The 22,138-nt window shown below is 44.0% G+C and overlaps 1 protein-coding gene across 1 annotated transcript in view; it reads left to right on the forward strand.

The window, feature by feature from the left end:
* The window catches only part of kcnq3 (potassium voltage-gated channel, KQT-like subfamily, member 3), a 1,166,510-nt gene that overhangs the window by 352,241 nt on the left and 792,131 nt on the right, over nt 1-22,138 (forward strand). The gene's annotated exons all lie outside the window — the stretch shown is intronic.

The following is a 22,138-nucleotide window of genomic DNA, read 5'->3' on the forward strand; positions in this document are numbered from 1 at the left end:
TCACCATTTAAATAATACTCTGCCATTCTGTTTTTCCTATCAAAGTGGATAACTTCATACTTATCCACGTTATACTTCATCTGCTATGTATTTTCCTCTTCATTCAACCTGTCTAAATCACCTTGAAGCCTCTTAACACCCTCCTCATCGCACACATTCCCAGCAAGTTACATGTCATCAGAAAACTTGGAAATATTACATTTGGTTCCCTCATCCAAATCATTGATATATATTGTGAATAGGTGGGGCCCAAGCACTGATCCATGCAGTACCCCACTCGTCACCATCTGCCACTCTGAAAAAGACCTATTTATTCCTACTCTCTGTTTCCTGTCAGCTAACCAATTCTTAATCCATGCCAATATATTACCTCCAATCCCAGGTGCTTTAATTTTACACACTAACCTCTTAGTTGGGACTTTATCAAAAGCTTTCTGAAAATCCAAATACACCACATCCACTAGTTCTCCCTTATCTATTCTGCTAGTTGCTCAAAAAACTTCAGTAGGTTTGTCAAACATGATTTCCTTTTCATAAATCCATATTGACTTTGTCTAATCCTGTTGATATTTTCTAAGTGTCCTGTTATCACATCCTAGCACTCTAGCATTTTCCCTACTACTGAAGGTAGGCTAAATGGTCTGTAATTCCATGTTTTTTCCCTCCATCCTTTTTTTAAATAGTGGGGTTACATTTGCCACCCTCTAATCTGCTGGGACTGTCTCAGAATCCACAGAATTTTGGAAGATGACAACCAACCAAGTTTTCCCCTTGGTGGAGGGATCAATAACCAGGGGGCATAGCTTTAAGGTAAGGGGCAAGAGGTTTAGAGGGGTTGTGAGGAAGATTTTTTTCACCCAGAGGTTGGTGGGAAACTGGAACTCACTATCTGAAAAGGAGGCAGAAACCCTCATAACATTTAAGAAGTATTTGGATGTTTACTTGTGATGCCATGGCATACAATGTTATGGGCCTGGTGCTGGAAAATGGGATTAGAATAGTTAGGTACTTGTTTGACTGGTGCAGACTTGATGGGCCAAAGGGTCATTTTCTGAGCTGTAGACCTCTATGTCTCTATGACTCAACGCATGCACTATTTCCATGTCCAACTCCTTTAGTACCCTAGGATGTAAATTATCAGGCCCTGTGGATTTATCTGCTTTCAATCCCATTAATTTCTCCAGTACTATTGCTTTAGTAACACTAATTTACTTCAATTCCTCCTTCTCACTAGACCCTTTGTTCCCTAGTACTTCTAGGAAGTTATTTGTGTCTTCCTCCATGACCACCTCCAACAAAAGAGAATTTAACCATCACTCCTTGACATTCAATGGCATTACCATTGCTGAATCTTCCATTATCAACATCCTGGGGTTTACCATTGACCAGAAACTGAACTGGATTAGGCATATAAATACCGTGGCTACAGGAGCAGGTCAGAGGCTAGGAATCCTGCAGCAAGTAACTCACCTCCTGACTCCTCAAAGCCTGTCCACCATCTACAAGGCACAAGTCAGGAGTGGGATGGAATACTCCCCACTTGCCTGGATGAGTGCAGCTCCAACAACACTTAAGAATCTTGACACCATCCAGGACAAAGAGGTCCGTTTGATTGGCATCCCATCCACTAACATTTGCACCCTCCACCACCGACAAACAGTGGCAGCGGTGTGTACCATCTACAAGGTGCACTGCAGGAACTCACCAAGGCTGCTCAGGGAGCACCTTCAACCACTACCACCTAGGAGGACAAGGGAAGCAGACACATCCTTCACTGTCACTGGGTCAAAATCCTGGAACTCCCTTCCTAATAGCACAGTTGGTGCACCTACATTACATGGAATGTAGCAGTTCAAGAAGGCAGCTCACCATAAACCTTCCCAAGGACAATGAGGGATGGGCAACAAATGCTGGCCTAGGCAATGATGCCCATATCCTGTAAATGAATAAAAATATGTTAGTACATAATGCCACCCAAGTGAGACCGAGTGTAATTCTAAAGCAATTCATGAGACCTTTTCTACATGCTTCTATGCAGTGCTAATCCCATGGATGAGGTTGACGGGGAAGAAGGCTGCTCTTGTCCCTGCTCCAGCAAAGAAGGTATCCATGGCTCCCATCCTGTGGATCATGGAGCCTATAAGGGCACCACCACAGATTTCCCCACTTTCATCAGTGCAGGGGCAATCTCAAACATGGGGCAGGATGCAGCCTGGGGATTGGGGAGCCGGCTGATGACTGCGGGATGGCTTCCAGATCCACCCCATTACCTGCAAGCCCACCTACCCTTTCAGGGCACACTTGCTATCCAGAAGTGGGAGAGAATCTGCCTGTGCTTCCATGTCTCTGTGTGCCATAGCTGCAACAGAATTGTCAATGCTCATTAGCATTGCAGCCACGTCATTAAAGCCACTTCGCTACTCCTACATCCAATCATTGGCCTGGCGTGCATGGATCTCCTTGAGGATGGCCATCCTTTTAATGGAAGAATTTATGTGCTTAATCGACTGAGAGATGGAACCACTCATGGCATGAATGGACCCCTTAATCTTCAGCCTATGGTAGCATATATGGTGCCAGGGAACTCTGCTAGATGAATACATATTTCCCATTGCTGCCCCATTAGAACTTGTACATGGCCCCCGAGTCTCCACGTCATTAACTAGCTGAACATGGATGCTGCTGCCCTCAGCCTTCCAAGGGGAACTGCCCACAACATGCACTGCCACTGTCACCTGCACACGTGATGTGCTCCTTACTTTGCGCAAAACATTGTGTGTGTTATCATGAACCCACAAAGGTGAGTGTATCTGTGCTGGTGAAGGATGCGCTGGACTCGTGACAATGCATCCTCAGAGTGGTGTCGATTCCTGAGGCCCGTACTGCCTCACCCTGTACCTCCTGTTATGTACTTACCTTCATAAGTCAACGTTGATACAATGTTTGCTACTTCCCAGCCACTGGCACAGCAAGCAATTAAGAAGGCAAACAGATGATTGCCCTTTATTACAAGATTGATTGAGTATAAAAGTAGAGAAGTCTTGCTACAATTGTTCAGGAGTTCTGGTATGATAGCCAAGTGGTTATGGTACTGGGGTTGTAACCCTAAGATCAAGAGTTCAAATCTCACAATGGCAAACTATGAAACAATGTAACTTCATCTGAAACAGATGGAAATGGGTTTGTACTTGAAAGAGTTACAATTGTTCAGGAGTTCTGGTATGATAGCCAAGTGGTTATGGTACTGGGCTTGTAAGATCAAGAGTTCAAATTTCACAATGGCAAACTATGAAACAATGTAACTTTATCTGAATAGGAACAGATGGAAATGTGTTTGTACTTGAAAGAGTTACAATTGTTCAGGGCCTTGGTTAGACCACCCCTAGAGTATTGTGTACAGTTTGGTCAGCTTACTTAAGGAGGGATTTGAAGCAGTATTCAGAGAAGATTCACTAGGCTCCTGGGATGAAGGGGTTGTGCTATAAGGAAAGATTGAGCAGTTGGAGTTTAGAAGAGTGAGAGGTGATCTTATTGAAACATATAAGATGCTCTACTTCAAAATAGCACCCTGGGATCTTTTACGTCCAATAGAGAGGGCAGATGGGGAAGACCTCAGTACTGTCCTGAAGTGTCAGTCTAGATTTTTGTGCTAAAGTGATGGAGTGGGATTTGAACCCAGAACCTTCTTCTGAATTCAGAGAAATTACAGTGCTATCAACTGAACCATATATCCAATCAAAGGCATTTCTTATAAAGTTTCTATTAGCCTGTGTTCAGCACCATACCACAATCATTGCATCGATGAGGAAAAGCATTCAGATGATTGTCATGGTCTGCTTCTAGCATTTCTCCAAAATTGACCATTTCAAAACCATCTGTAATGACCTCTATCCCTTGCAATCCTTCCTCCAGCTCATGCATCTTCAGTTGGAAGATTTCATGTGCTGAGCTGATCTCAAATAGCTTATGTTGCCAGTGGTGTTGACTAAAAGGAATGTGGTTAGATGTAATAGTTCAGCAAGATTCTTGTGCCAAAATCCATTGCATCCAATCGTGATGACTTTAGCACAATGTAGACACGTAGCTAAATCTTCAATGATGATACATGATAGATGATAGTAATTTCACTTGATAGTTTTGCTTAAGTCTTTGGGATCTAAAAAATGCATGTATGATATTCTGCTTAGGAAGACTACCACTGATTTATGAGGCCAGCATTGTTACAGGGGTGATGATGACTAGGCCATCCCGGGTTTTCTAATGCCTTAAAACCACAGTACTCTGTGCAGCATATACTGAACTGGAGCTACTGCCATGTCAAGCCTGATTTGGCACTCCCCCATATCTTGTAACTCTTTCGAGTGAGAATTAACTGTGCACTATAGCACACTGAAAATCAGTGGCCTTCAATGCACAAATAAGATGTAACTCTTTGAAGTATAAACATGTTTCCATCTGTTCCTATTCAGATGAAGTTACATTGTTTCATAGTTTGCCATTGTGAGATTTGAACTCTTGATACTCTTTTGAGTAAACCTGTTTCCATCTGTTTCAGATGAAGTTACATTGTTTCATAGTTTGCCATTGTGAGATTTGAACTCTTGATCTGGGGGTTACAAACCCAGTACCATAACCACTTGGCTATTTAGGCCAAGCCCTCCCATGTCTTGTACTATCCCATCACTAAGTACTAGATGTTTCAGTATTAAATACTCCTAATGGTTTGCAGCTGTTGAGTGTGTATACTGGTGTGTCAGCAGAGGGTGTTCCATTTATTTCATAATTATCTGTATATTATGCCAAGGCAAACTGTTCCAACCAGCAGAGAATGTATTCATGATATTACAGCCCAATTTACAGCCTGGTTTACACTCTGATTAACAGTTTAGTTTACAGTCCGGTTTACATTCTGGTTTACAGCCCGGTTTACAGTCTGCTTTACAGTCCGGTTTCCAGTCCGGTTTCCAGTCCGGTTTCCAGTCCGGTTTCCAGTCCGGTTTCCAGTCCGGTTTACAGTCTGGTTTACAGCCCGGTTTACAATCTGGTTTACAGTCCTGTTTACACTCCGGTTTATAGTCCCATTTACAGTACGGTTTACAGTCCGGTTTACAGTCCAATTTACAGTCCAGTTTGCAATCTTTTACACAGTCTGCTTTACAGTCCAGTTTACACTCCATTTACAGTCCAGTTTGCAGTCCCATTTACAGTCTGGTTTACAATCCAATTTACAGTCCTGTTTACAGTCCTGTTTACAATCCAGCTTGCAAGCTGGTTTACAGTCCTGTTTACAGTCCTGTTTACAGTCCTGTTTACAGTCCTGTTTACAGTCCTGTTTACAGTCCTGTTTACAGCCCAGTAACTGTAAACTGTAAACCAGATGGAAAGATGGTAAACCAGGCTGTAAGCTGTAAACAGTTTGCAGTCCGGTTTACAGTCTTTTTGCAGCCCAGTTTACACCAAAAACCACCAAGTTTGGCTCAGATTCATATTTGCCTTGTCCTAAATCAATCAAAACAGTCCCAGCCTTACAAGGCTAAACTATCTTTGTGAGTTTAAAATCCCTTGCTGTTTTTTGATATAGGTCAAACAAACAACATTACATTCTAAATTTCTGTTTATTTAAAATAATTCTAGGTAGTTGCCTGACTCCAGATTAAGCGTAATACACTGCTAGCCATGCAAACAAACAGCACAGACTCACTGATGACTTAGACTTTACCTGTCCTTGGTTTGTTGTCAATTGTTCTCGTTCTTTGTCTGTGTGCAGGTCACTTTTGTCCAAGGCCTTTCACTGCATAAGGATTACTTTTTCTGCACTTGTTACATATTTTTCCAAAGGCAGGGCACAGCTCTCTTTTGTGCTATCTGATGTGTGACAAATCTCATCTACAACAAGCTTAAGCTAAACTCTCAAAGCAGTTTCTCTCACTTTTTATCCACAATCTTAAGCATGAGCTGATCTTGGAGTATCTCTTCTGGTGTTACAGAGTGGAAATCACACAGATCAGTTCATTTTTGCAAGGCTGTGCAGTTCTGTTCATCTGTGCATACAGTTCCTTATATTTACTATTGAACTTATATTTCCCAAAGGGAACATTCTTGTACAGTTGGCAATGCTGAGAAAACTTTGTCACAACTGGTGTCATCTTGTCTCTGTCTCCGCCACATTCAATCAGTCCAATCATTCGAGTTGACTTCCAGCGGAATTTTCCAGTCCTGTCAGCGGCAGAGTTGGGTGGGGTTATAAATGTGGAGGAGAGCCAAAAGTTTGCGATTGCCCGCTCCCTACTTTATGGCGGGTCTGGGAGCTCCCTGCGCCATGTCGAGAACCATACTTGCATTCATTTAAATATCATGAATATTCATTATAAAGGCAGCTCACCAGAATCATGTCCGCACTCCAGATCATAGGGCCACACCGACAGCTAATTAGAACAGCATGATTCATGGTTGGATATAAGTGACGTGCACCTGACAAACACCACTTCACTCGTGACCTTGAGGCATTATTGCTTATCTTTCATTACGTTGCGCACGTGGCTGCTCCGGCTCAGTGCCAGACTGCACAGGCAAAACCAGCAGGAAGGCATGCAGTCTCTGAGATAAGGCTTACCATTCCAGATCAGTGGAGAGGTGGGGAGGAGGCAAGGGGACGGAGTGGAGGGCAAAGGCTTGACTGAGGGGTGGAAGACTGGGGAAGGGTACACACAGACAAATGACTTGGGGGTTGGGGAAGACTGGGAAGGATGCACACAAACACGTGACTGGGAGGGGGTAAGACTGGGGAAGAGTGCACATAGGCACGTGACTGGGGATAAGACTGGGGAAGGGTACGCACAGAGACATGACTTGGGGGTTGGGGAAGATTGGGAAGGATGCACACAAACACGTGACTGGGGATAAGACTGGGGAAGGGTGCGCACAGAGACATGACTTGGGGGTTGGGGAAGATTGGGAAGGGTGCACACAGACACGTGACTGGAGGTAAGACTGGGGAAGAGTGCACACTGACACATGACGGGGGCTGGATGTTGAAGGCAGTCGGAGCATAAAAGCTTTGCAGTCCTGGGTAATCGCACAAGAGGTAGTCAGGGCCAGAAAGCTTAGGCAGTCATGTGGATCCGTGCCACAATGTAGAGGGCTGTGCTTAGCACACCTGTCCTGGTCCCAGTCCAGGGACAGGGAAGGCCTGTCAGCCTTCTCTCAGTCAGGCCCAGCATGGTATGTAGGGCATGGTCATTTCCTCACATGTCGGTCCTGGGGATTGGTGGCTTCATACTGGGCCTCAAGTGTACAGTCAAAGTCAGGGGAGGCATCTGCAGCCTGTAGATGGGGAAGAGATAATGTAAGGGTGGGTACTTGATGGTCCCACGATGAGGGTCTCTGTAAGTCACAGTGCAAAAGACCTCAAGATAGAGAGGGCTCAGGTCAAAATGGGGCATTGGGACATCAAAATCAAACGGCACAGGGAGCACAGGGATATCATCCACTATAACGATGGGATCAGGGATGAGAGGGGGAGGAAGGAGAGTGATTGGAGTGAGGGGAACCTGAACCATCATGCTCCTCCAGCACGATGGGAGGAATTTTGATGGTCACAGCGGGGGTTGGGGTTTCGGAGTTGGTCTGGTAGTAAAGCCTCAGCACCATCTTTTTTTTCAAGCTGATCCAATGATGCAGTTGAAAAAAAATTGATGGAAAAGAATGCCTGGGTAGGGCTGTCAGGCCTAGCGGGAGGAGTCAACCACTGCACTTGTGGGTCAATTGAAGGGGGACTCAATTAATTTCTGCTTTTCGAAATTGAGAGGAAGGCACAGCTGAGACATGTTAGGAACAGTCAAAAGATGACTGCGGGGATGAGGTGACTTAGCTCTTGTAGCGCATTCATGCAAGAGTATAATTCTGATTGGGGCCATTGTAGGATTGGCTTGTCTTTTTCTCTCTTGTGGAAATTCCCAAGGGTCTGATGGAACCAACTGAAAAGGGGCTATGGGCCAAAATGCATTGGCCTAATGGCCCTAAGACCTGTAAACCATATTCAGTTTGTGAACCCACCACCACCCTCGACCCCTCAAAACTATCAGACCATGATTGGCCTGCTGTGCAATCCAAAGGGATGCAGTCTGACAGTGCTCTGAGTGAGGCTTCTGCTGTCTGGCAGAACTCATTGACATACAAGCCCCTGTGTCAAAGCACTGTCAAACGTGTGTTATTTTTGGGGGGATGAGGTGCATGGGTCACTCATGGTGATCTGGGAGCCTGTAATAGCACTGCAAAGTGGGGATGTAATGGCTGGGATCTTAAGAACCCATGGGCTCCGTGGACTCTCTAGTTAGTGAATGTTAGGTGACCATTGCAGCCTTATGTTCAATCATGCTCATTTCTGTGGAAACAATGAACATGAGAGCATGATGGATGGAGCAAAAAATGTTGCATTCATCCGGGCAGTCAGGCAACAAAGAATGAGGAGAGGGAAGGCCTGTCACCACCAAGCTGGGCAAAGGCAAGAGCCTCACCCCGATGAACAAGAGCCAGTGGGATTGTTCGTAGGTGTCTGGCAAGACATAGGTTGTTCAGAAGACACCACTCATTATATTAAATGGGCGTGAGACAGTGGCGTAGATGCCTTTACATGACTAGGGGTGTGGTGGCTCACGTATGCCACATTCTCTGGGAGGAGTTGACACCACAGGGACTGGGAAGCTATCCATGAAGCCAATGGCTCTCAAAGTCACTGCTGCTCTGACCTTGGCGAGTGCTCGTTCCAGGGCTCCACTGGCAATCTCTGCAGGATTCCTCAAGTATTTGCTCACAAGTGTACCCAAGAGGTGACGGAAAGTGTACCCAAGAGGTGAAAGACACCCTGATTAGCAAGGTGCACGATAACGCCCAGTTCTCCCTAGATGAAGCCAACCAAGCTGCCAGAATAGTGGGATTTGCAGCTATATCCTGATTCCCAGAGGTGCAAGGTGCCATCAGCTGCACTCATGTGGCTTTGGGAGCTCCCTGGCAGAAGCCTCAACAATTCATTACCAGGAAGGGGTCCCTCTCACTAAACATTCAGCTGGCCTGCAACCACCAGAAGCAGATTATGCACCTATGTGCAAGGTACCCTGGAAGCTCCCATGACTCGTACATCTTGCGTCATTCGCAGCTGTCACAGATATTCGAGGGCCCTCAGCACATCCAAGGATGGCTCCTCAGTGACAAAGGATGCCAGCTATAGATGTGGCTGATGATGCCCATTAGGTGCCATAAAGTGCATCTGAGGAGTGGTACAGCGCTGTTCATGTTGCAAAATGCTTATTACTGAGCAGGTTACTGGCTTCCTGAAGATGTGTTTCTGATGTCTAGATCGGTCAGGAGGCACACTACACTACCCTCCCCAGAGGATCCCATGGTTTGCTGCATTCTACACCACTTGTTGCTCCAATAGGGAGATGTCTTGCCAGAAAGAGAGATGGAGGAGCTGTACGTCTCCTCCGATGAGGAGGACACTGGGAGGGCTGATCTGGATGAGGGAAAGGAAGTGAAGGCTCCAGAGGAAGAGGCTATAGCATGGGCCAGACGAAGCAGGCATGCATGTGACAGTTTATAGCAACGAGGTTCCAGGAGGAGGAATGTGAATAGCCAATAGCAGCCTCTTTGATAGGTGCCCGCCATGCTGGATTCATGTAACCGCCTCCATTGTGATCTTCATCTGTAAACACAGCACATCAACCTCTGAATGAGCAGTTACACTAGCGTCATGATAGCCTCATCCTTGGAAGGTAATGCAGCCTCAGGAGCACATGACCTTTCTGTCATTGGATAATGACTGCAACAGGGTGTTTGGAGAGCAGACTACAGATAGTGCAGCTTCTGCAAGCATCCCTGTGACATTCCACTGCCTTCAATAGGCATAAGCAGCACTGCAATCCTCATTTCTGTCGTGACAATATTCCTGCATTCATGAAAGGCACCTAAAGGACAAAAATCATCACTTATTGGTTATCTACTTCAAGTCTCAGGTACATTGTGAATCCACCACATATGATTCCTCTGCATAGACTATAGTTCCTGCAAGACTGCACTGGCAACCTTCACCCCAGCTGGAGTGGTGAGGTTGGTGGACCTTCCTCTCTCATCACTGTGGTGAAGGATGTCCCGGTGTGCCTCCATCACATCCAGATATACCCCCAGCATTTTGTCATTAAATTTGGGAGCAGTTGGCTGCTTTCCTTTGAAGGCCACCACTCGCCACAACCAGTCCTGGGCTGTGGAGAGAGAATGATGCGTGCGAGTGCAGCTTAAATATGGTGCCCAGAAAGATGATCCTATGAGGGCATGGTGGGGTGCGCAAATCACAGCCCGCCCTGCCACAAGATCCGAAGATCTGGCGCGCAAGCATTCTGGATGGTGGGAGACTCACGGCTTTTCCCACCCTCCACTACATTTAGTCTCTGGATCGAAAATTCTGCCCTTCATGTGCCTCTTTCTCGATCTCTTCTTCTGCGTTGAATGGCAGAGCAGACTCAATGGGCCTTTTGGCCTACTTCTGCTCCTATGCCTTAAGGCCTTATCAGTAAGGGAATCAAGGGCTATGGGGAAAAGGCAGGAAAGTGGATTTGAGGATTATCAGATCAGCCATGATCTCATTGAATGGCAGAGCAAACTGGATGGGCAGAATGGCATACTTCTGCTCCTACATCTTATGGATCACTGTTAAAACTATCACTACCTGCACTCCTTCTAACCAAGCTCTGTCATGAGTATAAGTTTCCAGCTTCGCTCAAATTTCTTCTGCTTTTCTGCAACATTCACATTGTGGATGTTGAAAGCTGGAATTGGAGAACATATCATCATATAATCATGACCTTGATATCAAGGCAGCATTTGACCAAGTGTGGCATCAAGGAGCCCTAGCAAAATTGGAATCAATGGGAATTGGGGGAAAACTCTCCACTGGTTGGAGTCATACCTAACACAAAGGAAGATGGTTGTGGCTGTTGGAGGTCAGTCATCTCAGCTCCAGGACATCACTGCAGGAGTTCCTCAGGGTAGTGTCCTCAGTCCAACCATCTTCAGCTGCTTCTTCAATTACCTTCCTTCCATCATAAGGTCAAAAGTGGGGATGTTCGCTGATAATTGCACAATGTTCAGCACCATTTATGACTCCTCAGTTGCAGAAGCAGTCCATGTCCAAATGCTGCAAGTCCTGGACTATATCCAGGCTTGAGCTGACAAGTGGCAAGTAACATTCATGCCACACAAGTGTCAGGCAATGATCACTTCCAACAAGAGAATCTAACCATCGCCCCTTGTCATTCGATGGCATTACCATCACTGAATCTCCCATTATCAACATCCTGGGGGTTGCCATTGACCAGAAACTGAACTGGACTAGCCATATAAATACTGTGGCTACAAGAGCAGATCAGAGGCTGGGAATCCTGTGGTGAGTAACTCACCTCCTGTCTCCCCAAAGCTTGTCCACCATCTACAAGGCACAAGTCAGGAGCGTGATGGAATATTCCCCACTTGCCTGGATAAGTGTTGCTCCCACAACACTCAATAAGCTTGACACCATCCAGGACAAAGCAGTCCACTTGATTGGCACCACATCCACAAACATTCACTCCCTCCATCACCGACAAACAGTGGCAGCAGTGTGTACCATCTACAAGATACGCTGCAGGAATTCACCAAGGCTCCTTCAACAGCACCTTCCAAACCCATAACCACTACCATCTAGAAGGACAAGGAGAGCAGATAGATGGGAACACCAGCACCTGAGAGTTCCCCTCCAAGCCACACACCATCCTGACTTGGAAATATATCGCCGTTCCTTCACTGTTGCTGAGTCAAAATCCTGGAACTCCCTTCCTAGCAACACTTTTTTTTATTTGTTCATGACATGTGGGCATAGCTGGCCAGGCCAGCATTTATTACCCAGATCTAGTTGCCCTAGTTCAGAGGGCATTTAAGAGTCAACCACATAGCTGTGGGTCTGGAGTCACATGTAGGCCAGACCACGTAAGGACAGCAGATTGCCTTCCCTAAAGAACATTAGTGAACCAGTTGGGTTTTTACAACAATCGACATTGGTTTCATGGTCATCATCAGACTTTTAATTCCAGGTTTTTATTGAGTTCAAATTCCACTTCAAACCTGGGTCCCCAGAGCATTACCCTGGGCCTCTGGATCACTGGTCCAGTGACAATCCCATTATGCCATCGCCTACACCACAGGGATTTCAGTGGTTCAAGAAGGCAGCTCACCATCACCTTCTCAAGGGCAACTAGGGATGGGCAATAATGTTGGCCCAGCCAGTGAAGCTCACATCCCATGAATGATTTAGTTTTGAGTAACTTAAAATTGTGAAGGCCAATATCTGAAAGTTGCTTTAAATGGTCACAACCACTGTTGCCAGCGTGTATTGATAGAGAAGTCATTGTTAGAAGGAGTATCAACATTTCATTAAGTACTTTATATAAACAAGTTAAGCTTACAAGAATTGCAAAAGGCTGTTTGGCCTTTCCACCTGCCCGCCAACTGTAAGGTTGGACAGGCAGCAAAAAATAACATTTAATTAGATCTTTAATGGCCTCAATAGGTCTGTTAATTGTCAGCGGGCACATTGCCAACTCCTGTGTGCACACGCCAACCGAAATATTGTGCGAGCGCGTGATGACATCAGGACCCTCATCTGACATCATCGTGTGTCATTTTACGCTCGAGTGGGTTGGACACATGCCCGCTAGCTCAGCGAAAAACCCTGCCCCATGTCTTCTGTTTTGTTTCAATGAGTCACATAGGCTATGGACATTATAGCTGAGCTAACCTTATTGGTAACATATGTTCCTAACATGAACTGCTATCTGCAGTAACTGAATTCTGTCAAGACAGGCTATGTGCTACCTGACCTTCAATCCCCAGGTCAGCTGACCCCGTATCTAGAAGATAGTACCATATAGTATCTAACACTGGAGTCCACTACCACAATCAACTATTATCATGATACTATTCATGCTTTTTTAAGAAAAATAATGAATTGTCCTCATTTAGAAATTAGCTTTAACAGTAGTGGAACTCTAATCCATTTATATAATACAAATATCTGAAGCCTGTGTTGCACAAACATAATAACATCACCTGCAATTTCCACAGGGATTCTCCTGATGACATGCCATAACTTTCAGCAGAGGATGGAATTCCCAGTGAAATGGTGGAAATAACTGAAAACAACTATCCGTTACCACAGGGCTGATCTTTACTGTGAAAGTAAACAACAGGAGATCGAGAGAAGCATGTGCAAATTATACTCCCGTGTTTTGGCAGCACATTTTGGAAATTTAGCGCATAGGTCCATAATTTACCAACCAATTAAATTATGCACGCTTCTGGCAGATAAGTTCCAATCTGTTGGGAGCAGAAGGTAAGAAAGTTGCCCTTCTGGTTTAAATCACATTAAAATATATTATTACATCACTTGTCCAAATAATATTTTTCAAAATGCTTCAGAATAAATATCTGGTGGGGGATGAACTGAAGATTATAGAAATAGATATAATCACATGCTCACGAAGATTTTACAATGGGGAGGGGAAAAAGGTTTCTGTGGAGAGCTGCTGGCCATTGGGTTGAATAGTGGTGATGTGGCAATGAATGAATCTTTGCGATTTGGAACCGGAGAGTATTTGTGCAGAACATCCTGTCAGGCTAGTAAATGGGTGAGTTAGAATCCAATTTGAAAGAGGCTTGATAAATTAACAGGCCTGCCTTTGTTTTGTGCTTTCTTGTGTTTTTATCATATTGACAAAAGTGATTCATGATTCCTCTAGGTGTTCAGCCTCACTGGAAACAAAAGCATGGGTAGCCTGACACTCCTTCAGTGAAGACACATCCCCACCATTGAAGCAGATCCTTTCTATAAAATTGTCTTTGAGAGTGATGAAAAGCAGCTAATGATGAAAGGAAGTAAGAGTAAATAGGTCTTATTCAGTTTTTTCTGTGAAAAAGGAGGCCGTTTGTTATGTTATAATCATATCACACTTACAGAATGCTAAATAGAGGAACTGCATCTGAACAGATTGAATATGATAAGCTACTATCAATGTTTATGCTGTGAGTAGATGGAAGGAAAATGGAGTCTCTTTGGGATCGAGATGGCCAAAAGATGAAACTTGGTGATGAAAGCTTGTCATGAAGTCTATTTTCTGTGTTAGATCAGTTAACCTGATAATGGAACTAGGTATGTCTGAAGTTCTCTAGGGCATTTTCTAGGGTTAGCTGGCCTCATACTTTATTGTAACCTTTAGGGGTAGAGCTGTTACTGGAATCTCCTTCCATTTGACACCCTAACCCTAACCCTACACATCCACAGGGCCCTCACTTACTGCCAGTGCAAGGGACGTCACCATTCACTCTTTCAAACACACTCTCATCATTACGCCATCATTATTTATGCATGGCCAGGAAACATGCTGTTTCCATGATGGGCTGGCTCTCATTCACTCACTTGCCATCTCACCGCTGTTGCATCACGCCGGCCTCATCTTTAAAAGACAGCCGCCAGCAAAGTGCTTATCACCATCCGCTCACCACCGCTGCCTGGGAGACATGGCCAGCAAAGGCAAAAAGACTGCAGCCCCCACTTCAAAGACGGGTCCCTTGAGTGACTGCTGGATGCAGTGGAGGCCCAATGGGATTTGCTCTTTCCCCGCTCTGGCCTCAGGATGGGTAGCAATGTCACCAACCCAGCTTGAGAGGCGGTGGCAGTGGTGGGCAGCGTGAATACCCTGCAGAGGACAGCCACCTGAAGCAGCAAAAGGATGAATGATCTCCTCCGTACTGCCAGGGTAAGTCACTATTGTAAATACACTCCTAAAAATGTCTCCCTGCCTATGGCTCCTTGTTCTGATGAGCAGTGTTTGTGTCACTCAGATGTGAAACCTTTCTGCACAAGATAAAGGCAGGTGCCTCAGTCCAGAGCCTCTTCCCTGTGCTCTATGCTGCCTTCAGACCAGTGATGGGCCAGCCTCACACTCTGATTACTGATGCCTGCACCTTGGTGGGGCTGGTCATTGCTGGCAGAATGTAGTGGGCAGGCGTCAGAGTGTTCCCCCACACTCTGTGTGCTCTCAGCATCTTTAAGGTGGGGCTGGCCCCCATCACATCAGCATCTGTGACCAGTGATGCTGTGCACCAGCTCCTGGAGGGATATCACTGTGGCTGCGCTTGATCTGTCTTAGTTGCAGAGGCATGGTCAGTTTATACAGGCATCTCTAATGTGTGGCCACTGTCTATGCTTACCCTGCCCCCCACCTCGATTGCCTGTGCATGGAGTGCAGTGTCAGGGCAGCACTTGACCTCCCCACCATCAGGAGTCACCTCGGAGGCTGGCCAGCACTTCCCCCCGGACACCATGCCCACCCCTCAGCAGCCACCTCCAGGGTCAGGCATCAGTTGCCCCTGCCTCCCCCGGTGTCCCTGAGGCCTCCCCCGGTGTCCCTGAGGCCTGTAAATAGCAGGCGAGCTGTGGAGAATGCTGCTGCTCACTCACCTCAGTTCCCCCAAAGTGAAGGCCACCAAGTGCACGTTGCCTGTGTGCTGTTGTGAAACGTGTTGGTGTGCTTTCCCGCTGACATGGACGGTTGATACAGCGGGGTTCCAAGAGCCTGACGGGATGGCTTTTAATTACATGCTCGTGTATTACATTGGTGGGCTGAATGGATGATCATGACGTGCCTTCACGCTGTTGTAAAGCAGGTCATGCCATATTTTCTGTGCACGCCACCTATCATGCCTGCTGCCAGAGGGCTCAGAAAATTCCGACCTCTGAGTTTATTTACAAAGTACTCAGCAGCAACTAAAAATGTGTTAACACTTAAAACTCTATTTCTACACTGCTGCCACTACTAACTACTGACTACAAACTACTAACTACAGAGATAGCCCACACTACTCTGCTGTTGGATACTAAGATCATGTGATCTTCCATTATAACATTCTTCTTAAAGGTATATTACATATCAGATTAGCATATCCTTTCCCCTTTACTCAGAAATACATTTTATACTTACATTTACAATTTTCTCAAAAATAGCAACATATTTACATTGCTAAGTAATTTACAAATTCAGTCTTTCTGGGAGTTTACTTATGCGTGCAGAGTGTCTCAGCTCTACAACTTCAGATGCCTTGTCAGGAACCTCCTTTTCCGGAGTTGCCTGAACACCAGATGCTTTGGTGGGCGTCTGCAGTTCTATATCCTCCACTCTTGAAGGAACAACAGACATGTCTGTACTGGGTTGAGTTCTCTGTACAGGAAATGCTGACCCAGTCACGAACACTGGTGGAATCATTTCTTGGTGTGTAGTTTCTCTCTTGCTTAGATGATCCACATGTTTCCGGATGACTAAGGGTTCCACCTCCACGTGGTAAGGTAGAGGTCCAGTCACTGCACTTATTTCACCCGGTAACCACTTTGGTCCTTCTCCAAAGCTCTTCACGTATACCGTCTCTCCCACTGTAAATTTCCTCTTGCAACTATGCCAGTTGTGTCTAGTTTTCTGACTTCCCTGACTCCTTTCCACCTTCCCCCCTAAATTCGGCATTATTAAGCTCAATTTCATCCTAAGATGGCGTTTCATCAATAACTCCGCACCTGTTGTTGTGTGAGGGGTGGTCCTATAATGGAAAAGAAAGCGTGCTAGCTTGGTTGTTAAGGAATCTTCAGTTAATTTCTTCATGCCTGCCTTGAATGTTTGAATCACCCTTTCGGCCTTCTTTCTACGTACTTCTTTCTAGCACTGAATTTTTTCTCGTCCTTCTTTTCAGTTTCAACATTGGCCAGACTAATCTCAGATGCAAGTCCAACTTTAGTGAACTCAGCAGTTGAGTCTCCCAGAATTTCATCATCTGTCTGCTTCTTAGAAAATTCTGCATCTTTTGCCTCCAAAGCCTCTTTGGCTTCATGTAGCTGATTCTTCAGCTCTTCCATCTCTTTCTTGTAATTGTTTGCTGCCTCCTGGAAAATTAAGCATTGCTGTGTCTTCTCTGCCAACTCATCCTTCATTTTGATCAGAGAGCTGCTGAATTCTTTCCGTTTCTCTTTGTACATTTCCACAGGTACAAACTCAGACCTGTGGGAATCTTGTCATGTGTGAAGGTCTTCAGCAGGTTTTCTTTTTCCTTTCAGAGGTTGCTACCTCATCTCGCACTCTCTCCTTAAGCATGGTCTCTTTGAGTTCCTGCTGCTTTTATTCCACGTTTTGGCTCAAGACAGCCTGCAGTTCTTCAGGTTGTTGAATCTTTACACATTCCTTTTCCAAAGCAGAAACACTTCCTGCTTCCTTTTGGAATCTTAGTGGCCACTCAAGGTCGATTTCCCTTAGTCAATTTTGCCATAGAAGGCTTGGTCCTCTGCCTCTCAATACCAACACTGGTAGCTTTATCAATTGGCTCCCATAATGAACAGTTACTTTGCTTATCCTTTGACTCAGATGTCTTCACCCGTGTATGTTTTTAATTGGGCAGTTGTTTCTTCCAAATTTAATTGATGTTTGCCATTATTCAGATATTTGAAGGTATGTTCCCCAATTACTGTAGTGGAAGATTCTGTGTCCACTTCCATTCTAACAGGTCTACCATTCACTTTCACTGTTACATATATTGGTTCTGTTCTTCCAACCTTCAAGTTATACAATGAGTAAATATCTGATATAAAAACAAAAAACTGCGGATGCTGGAAATCCAAAACAAAAATGGAGTTACCTGGAAAAACTCAGCAGGTCTGGCAGCATCGGCGGAGAAGAGTTGACGTTTCGAGTCCTCATGACCCTTCAACATTCTGTTGAAGGTTCATGAGGACTCGAAACGTCAACTCTTTTCTTCTCCGCCGATGCTGCCAGACCTGCTGAGTTTTTCCAGGTAATTCTGTTTTTGTGTTGAGTAAATATCTGACTCTGTTGCTTTGGGCTCTTCTACATTGTAGATCTCACTAGTTTTTATCTTTTGTTTAAAAGTCTGCTTGACCCTTTCCTTACACTATCTATGTGTCTGTTGTGAGAGTAATAAAAACATTCTATTTTTTTTAAAGTGCCAATCATTAAAAAATTGCTTGTTTCCACCTCTATTGATATTACTCCTTGTTTTCATTGCCGAGTTGTTTTATCTCATTTTCCTGCTAGCGGGGGCCGTTTCCTGACTCTCAGTAGAGTAAAGCATTTTTGTGCCCTTTTTGGCTGGGCCTTCCCACCCCATGTGGAGGACAGCACCATTTTCCGCAACCTGTATGGCTTTTGAATCCTTAACCATTTTCCATTGCCAATCTAATCTCTAGCACATTCTTGAAATCCAAATTTGTTTCAGACAACAATCGCTTCTGAATCATGTTCTCATTCACACCACACACTAAACAATCTCTAAGCATATCGTTTAAGGATGTACCAAACTCACAATGTTCCGTTAATAGCTTCAAATTTGCCATATAGCTTGTAATTGTCTCCCCCGGGGCTCTAATTCTTGAATTAAACTTGAACGTTTGTATCGTTACTGAGGGCTTTGTTTGGTAATGGCCCTTCACCAGATCCACTAATTCATCAAAATTTCTCGAGTCTGGGGCACTGGATACCGTCAAATCTCAAATCAAGCTACAAGTCTTATTCCCACATGAACTTAAGTGGATCGCCCACCTCTTCTCTTCCTCCACAATCTCGGTTGCTTGGAAAAAGAATATGAGACGTTCAATGTAGTGAGACCAATCATCCGTTGCTGGATCGAAAGATTCAATTCTTCCGAATTGCAGCATTCTGTGAGGGAGTTACTTCGATGATTTGAACGGAATTTCTACTTACAATTGCTGTGCGAAGTACAGTGCCGATTTTGTTTCTCTTGATTTCTTCTGTTTAACTTGTTTAATCCTCATTGCCAGTTTGTTGGATTCTAGTCACCATTTTGTTGGATCCTGTTCGCCCGCTTGCTTAAGGGTTGGCCGACTTAGTACTAATGATAGAGTTGAGTAGCAGATACTTCATAGGTGAATACTCTGCGTTTATTTACAAAGGTGCTCAGCAGCAACTAAGCATGTGCTAACATTTCAAACTCTATCTCTACACTACCACTGCTACTAACAACTGACTACAGACTACTAACTACAGAGTAGCCCGTGCTACTCTGCTATTGGGTACTAATATCATATGATCTTCAATTATAACATTCTTCTTAAAGGTATATTATACATCAGATTACCACAGTAGTGACCTTTATAGCTGAAGGTGACATTCTTGCTGAGTGGGGTAGGTCAGGGGAGGATGCGATTGGAACTTTACTGATGCAAAGGGGAGGGGGAAGCTAGCTGGCGGACTGCCATTCCATTCCACTTCTCTTTCCATCATTGCTCCAGGATTTCAGCTCCAGCACAGCTGTTACACTCTTGCATTTCTTGCATTTCTCAGCTTCTTGCACGGCTTGGCCACCTTTCATTATTTCCTTTTTTGTGTTGGTTTGAGCCCCACTTTCATATTCCCCATACAGTCTTTGGTTTAACATTCCTGCTACTCTCCAAGCATCTTTAATTCACAGATATATACTTACTTCTGGTTATCTCAAACTTGCTTTAATAAGTGGAAACTAATGCATCACTGCGCATTCTGATGCTGCATATGTCGCTTGATTTCAAGGCTTCTTGTGAAATCACTGTATATTTTGTTTTGGGCTATAATACAGTAATGGTGTTCAAAGTACAGTTTAAGGTTGTCGCAAGACATTAAGGGGAGTCTGTTATTTTCAGTCTGCCACATACCAATTGATGGTACAACATTTTTGTAACCTTAAATGCTCACCCCTTTAATAGATAATGATGGTTATTAATGTTATATATTTGCTATTATAATCAGCACTCAGGTTCTAAGAAAATACCTTGGTGATGGTGATGATATGGAGGTTTCAAATTCTCAAGGTGCATAGATAAATAACAGCCCCATTTTGACCCAAAAGGATAGCAAATAAGTTTAAACTTGAAACTTCAACACCAATATCTGTACTTAAAATAGTACAGTGTAGCCTTGTTTCTAGAGAATATACAGGTAAAAAAGACTGGCCATGATAGTTAAACCAACTGATACATTGTTATTATGGTTATTAGTCAGAATGATAATGGAAAGACATGCTGTTGAGAAAATTAATATAACCAATATACTAAAATGTCATATTATCCTTAGTAGTGATTTTTAGGATTTGGTAGAGACTATTTCCTATTCACAGAGAGCATTGGGTCCCTCTTGTGGCTTGTATAAGAATTGATGGAAAGAACCCCTTTGGTTCCAAAGCTTATGGTGAGACAAAAAATTATACTCATAGAGCCATTCATGAAAGAGTCTTCGTTTCTCAGGTTTTCACATTATCTGAAAAGCTTTGAATTTCAGTATTTCAGGATAGTTGGTCTTGCAACCCAAGGATAGATCTCAGTTTCAGAGAATCATATTCGACAACAGCTTTTGCATAATCCAGTCCTCAATGGTTTAGACAAGCGAGGCCTCAAAATTCCAATCTGGGGCAATGGCAAAAAGCAGACTGGAGTTGTTGGCTTGCAGCCGGAATTTGGGATGGAATCCTGTTCCACCAGGGTTTTGACCCTGTTTTTTATGTGCAGTAATTTTTCAGCAGAGGAAGGGTGGCTCTGTGTGAGTTACTTGGCAATCACAGGAATTGTGCTTAATATGCCTTTAGAAGGCATCAGGACCATTCCCATCAGCTGAGAACCAGGATGAATACTATTGAGCAATTTTAAAAAGCTTGGGAGACTTGTAAGCCTAAGGTAATTGATCCTGGAGAATTGATCACATTTGTCAGGACCGCTATTGGCTGCATTTGAAGATGAAGAGAAAAAGCAAGTTATCTTCATTATTTGGCACTTCCAAGGCATTTCTTCCATCCTTGGGAAGGCATAATGCTCCTCCATTTTGACTTCAGTACAGGTGCCGACCATTCACGCTGACATTCCCATTCTGGGGATTTTGGATGGGATCTGCATTCTATTGTCTTAGTGGTCACAAATTCTATTACTCCCAATGCACTGGAAAAGCAAAACTCCTGAAATTTCATCCCTTGAGAATTCGCTATGTTATAGAATCATAGAATGATTTGGACTGTGCCTGCCAATTTCTTTTCATTCAAGTGTTCATCCAAATCCTTCTGAAATTTATTATTGAATCTGCGTCCTCCACTTTTCCAGGCAGTTCATTCTAAATCACAACTTGTTGCATAAAATAAAAAGTTTCCTAATGATGTTGCTGGTTCTTTTGGCAGTCACCTTAAACCTGTATTCTTTGATAACTGATCATTCTGCCACAGGGAAGGTTCTTAAGTGTGGTTCCCAAATTCTCCAGCTGAGGTTTAACTAGCGTTTTATAAAGATTTAGCATTACATTCTATCGACTACCATTTGATGTAATAGTATACTAATCCCAAGAAAGAATTAGTGTCAAGAACTGTGTATTACCAGACATGCACAAATGATTTCACATCACATGAATTGTTTTCCAATCATGTTCTACTGCAATAATGCACGCATTAACCAGTAGCTAATTTTGTGGCATTATCATCTCAAGATGTTGCATCAATGATTCTTTTATCCCAATGTGAAAATCATTTTATATTTTTGCAAACCAACTCTATAATTAATATCCAGCTAGTGCAGGACCTTCATACAACCCTCTGAATAGAGTCCATGGGAGAAGAGGAAGTGGGAACAAAAATGTAGCTTTAGAGCAAGATGACATTTTGAGAAACCTTAAACAAAAATAAAAATACCTGGAAAAACTCAGCAGGTCTGACAGCATCTGCGGAGAGGAACACAGTTAACGTTTCGAGTCTGTATGACTGAGAAAGCTTAATGTCCAGTAACACATTTTGGGATGTTCTGAGGTGAAAGGCTAAGCAAATGTAAATTTTCTTTTTTTCCGTGGTTCAAATTATACCATTGTCTTGTAACTATAAGTGGAGTGGGTATCAACACTGAACTGATGCTGTATTTTTTTAGCTGATGTGTTAGATTTTTCTCTGTTTTACTTGGTCATGAGTGTTCAGTTTATTATTTGTTTCCTCTGTATGTATCACCTTATTGTTATATAGCTGGGAAAGGGTATCCTCCTGC

This window comes from Carcharodon carcharias, chromosome 6 (assembly GCF_017639515.1).
Source record: "Carcharodon carcharias isolate sCarCar2 chromosome 6, sCarCar2.pri, whole genome shotgun sequence".
In the NCBI taxonomy this organism is placed as follows: domain Eukaryota; kingdom Metazoa; phylum Chordata; class Chondrichthyes; order Lamniformes; family Lamnidae; genus Carcharodon; species Carcharodon carcharias.